The sequence below is a fragment of the Oncorhynchus keta genome, chromosome 31 (assembly GCF_023373465.1).
Source record: "Oncorhynchus keta strain PuntledgeMale-10-30-2019 chromosome 31, Oket_V2, whole genome shotgun sequence".
NCBI lineage: Eukaryota > Metazoa > Chordata > Actinopteri > Salmoniformes > Salmonidae > Oncorhynchus > Oncorhynchus keta.
This window is the reverse complement of record NC_068451.1, coordinates 13286220-13290147: the sequence shown is the minus strand read 5'-3', so window position 1 is coordinate 13290147 and position 3928 is coordinate 13286220.

The following is a 3928-nucleotide window of genomic DNA, read 5'->3' as shown; positions in this document are numbered from 1 at the left end:
GTCACGCTGCAAAACAGGATGAAACAACAAAAAAATCCCTAATTCAGGCCACTTTGTATCAAGGTGGGTTTTCTGCGCCCCTCGAGCTGCTGGGGGAACAAGCGTCATCCCACAATTGTTGATCTCTCCCCCTCCACCTGCATTGATGGGGCGCACCACAATGTCTGTCTGTTCAGTATCATATATTTGACATTTTCCAGTCATATCCTCAATGTAACACTTATTTCATAAATTAGGCATTTTCTTTGCTTGACCCCACTTCAAAGGCATTATGTCAATTCAGAATATATCATCTATGACATTTCAATAGCCTATAATAAGGGCACATAGCTAGTTTAGGCGACATTAACCAGCTTGCATGACATGAAGTGTCTGTTACTGTTGTTTGAGACAGATTTAGAAATCTACAACTTTTAAAACAGTTTGGCCCTTAAAATTGTGCTTCTGAAGAACCTCAAATGGGAAGGAAAAGCATTTCTTCAAAGAACCAATTATGACCAAACCCTGTATTTACAACATTTAACTGTCAAGGAACAATGTTTTATTTTATCTAATTGTATTGCTCTTGTTACTTCGCATTGTAAACATGCCACGAGTGACGAGTAAACCTTGTGAATGTGTGCGTGTTAGAAAGGGAGTGTGTGTCACTTTCTTTGTGTCGACAGCGTGTGTGCGTTCAGCAGTACAGATGAACATTGTGTTAATATTCAACGCTTGATGGCGCCAAAGAGCACCCTTTTGAAGTAGAGGTGTCTATTCCCAAATTCGCCGCAAGATTATTACAGATGCCGAGTTTGAACAGTTATTTATTTAACTGTGACATAAATGACCCTCTTCCACTCTAAAACGAAAGAGCCCTATTAAACTGTCGTAATTCAGATTCCGTTGTATGGTTCTTTGTAGCGTAGTTGGTAGCGCATGGTGCTTGTAATGCTAGGGTAGTGGGTTTGAATCACGGGACGACTCATAAGTAAATTGTATTCACGCATGACTGTAAGCCGCTTTGGATAAAAGCGTCTGCTAAATGGCATGTATTATTATTATATTATAGAGCATGGAAGGATGGGCAACTTTGATGGTGGCGGGGGACACAAAAAACGGAACTCATTAGAGGGGCAACAGTAGCTCGTGGGTCTGCATACCCACACCCATTCCACCCATTTAAGCGGCTCCCCCGTGACAGTAAATATATTTATTTTTGTTTTAAAGTACATTTCCTGCAATTCTGCCATGGGGTGTGGAGAAAATGTTGCACATTTAAAACAAGTTTCATGCAATTCTACACATTTTGCCATGGGGAACAAAGAAGATTTTGCAATTTTATAACCCATTTCATGCAATTCTATTAATTTTTCCATGGGGCAGAGAAAAAAATGCAGTTTTTCAGCTAATTTCCTGCAATTCTACACATTTTGATAACTGGTGATCAACCATGCTTACTACATGTTTAGATAGCTGCCCACAAGACTAGTTTACCACTCATGTTTCGCTGGCTAATTGAGTGGCTGCTGATGCACAACCAAATTTCGAAGATGCACCTTGTGTATGTACTCTATTATTATTATTTTTTAAATATCGTAATAATATTTATTTTTGGATGAAATTGGTCCGTGAGCCTACAGAAGGGGGGAAGAGTTGTCCATCCTTGTTAGTGTTGTGCTGATCTGTGAATATGACTAAGTCGATTTGGATAAAAGCATCTGCTAAATATTATTATATCAGATATTATAGAGTGTTGTGCTTTTATGTCCCTGTCCCTGCTTGAGTCAATATGTATGGAATCAGTATGAAGAACATTTTTGAGCATTGTGTCTGCTACTACATCTCATTGACATGGGGCAGATGTTGTGTAGACGTTGCACAGACGTTAAGAGAGCCCTGGGAGTCAGCTGCCCAGGGTTAAGACTGCGGGCAGACGGTGGGTCTGGGTCCAGAGGGGAAGAGGTTAGACTCAGCTGTCGTGTCAAGACTGGAGCGCGACCTCCATCCGGCTCAGACCCACGCCAGCCTGGATCATCCAGCAGCACCACGGTGGATCCAGGGATACCTTCGCTCCAATCCAAACTTAAAACGAGCCTGAACTCTGACCCCTGCAGGGTGAGAGGCCGGGAACCCGTGAGCTTCAGCTGTGCGAGCGGGCGACTCACAGGCAACTTCATTTGGGCCCCGATCAGAGACGACACACTCGCGCTCACAGAAACACACACACAATGACACACATCATCTACAAACACACCAGAACACTTGAATAGAACCGCAGACACAGAAAACACTATCATGCACAAAAACATCCATAGAGAAAGCGAGTGTGTCTCTTTAAGACAGGGGAGAGGAAAAAGAGAGGCATTTATCAAAGAGCATTGTGGGAGCTGTAGATTTAGTCTGGGGCTGGGACCTATCAACCTCAATCCTTTCCATCTTTTTACAAGCTTTTCACAGGGAAATAGGGATAACAGTTCATCTCCTCTCAGATACACATTCGCGTTACATACTGTTCTGGACAAGAGCATGCACATACATCAGATATACATTCTCTCCTAAGCCTCTCACAAAGCAGCTTCTCCAATAAAATGACACCAACCCATTTGTTTGTAAAAGGCTAATGCAAAGGGCTTTTTATTACATTTTCTCAAACCTGTGTGGCACTGTTCATTTTTCACAGTGGGGCTTGTAACAATGTTTGGTCCTATGTCAATCATTTTTCTGCACTTGAACCTGTCCTGTACAACATTCATGTTGTGAAACACAGAGTGCCACAAAGTGTTTAGTCAAAGACACAAGTTATTGAGGAGAATAATACAAAAAAAGAGAACCCACTGATGTCAAACAGACATAACAAAACACAGACCTGAGAGGAGAGTCCGCCAGAGTCCATTCCCATCTTCTTCCAAAACGTGACTTAAACGCAACATCTACAAACCACCCGTGCCAAATTAAACAGTGAGTCTCACAGTTACTCAATCTTAAATTGACCTTGTGCCGAGCTCAGGAAAATTTGCACAGACCGTTTACACAACAGTAAGGGAAAAAACAAACCTAAAGCCACTGGCCAAGGACAAAGTCTTTTTAACAGGGACTATTCCTATATACTCTAACATACACACTGTCCCTCATACTCAGTAAGCAAGGAGTGAAAAGAGACAGACCTAAAGGGAGAGAGAAAGACATACATATGGAGGGAGATTAAGGAGATACAGTACAGTTAAACAATAGCTTCATAGCACTAACTTGAATCACCCTGTGTTGTCTATAAAAACAGGTGGAGAACAGGGGCCTGGTGCATCAAACTAGCTGATTGTGGTACTAAACCTTTGCTGTAATATGTTCATTAAGCTGAGTTAGGAAACGGTACACGTCTAAATTCCTCCAGACAACGTACAGACAATGTACAGACAACACACACATACAGGACGTACAGGTACAGACAACGTACAGACAACACACACATACAGGACGTACAGGTACAGACAACACACACATACAGGACGTACAGGTACGGACAACACACACATACAGGACGTACAAGTACAGACAACACACACATACAAGACGTACAGGTACAGACAACACACACATACAGGACGTACAGGTACAGACAACGTACATACAACACACACATACAGGACGTACAGGTACAGACAACACACACATACAGGACGTACAGGTACAGACAACGTACAGGCAACACACACACACAGGACGTACAGGTACAGACAACACACACATACAGGACATACAGGTACAGACAACGTACAGACAACACACACATACAGGACATACAGGTACAGACAACGTACAGACAACACACACACAGGACGTACAGGTACAGACAACACACACATACAGGACGTACAGGTACAGACAACGTACAGACAACACACACATACAGGACATACAGGTACAGACAACACACACATACAGGACATAC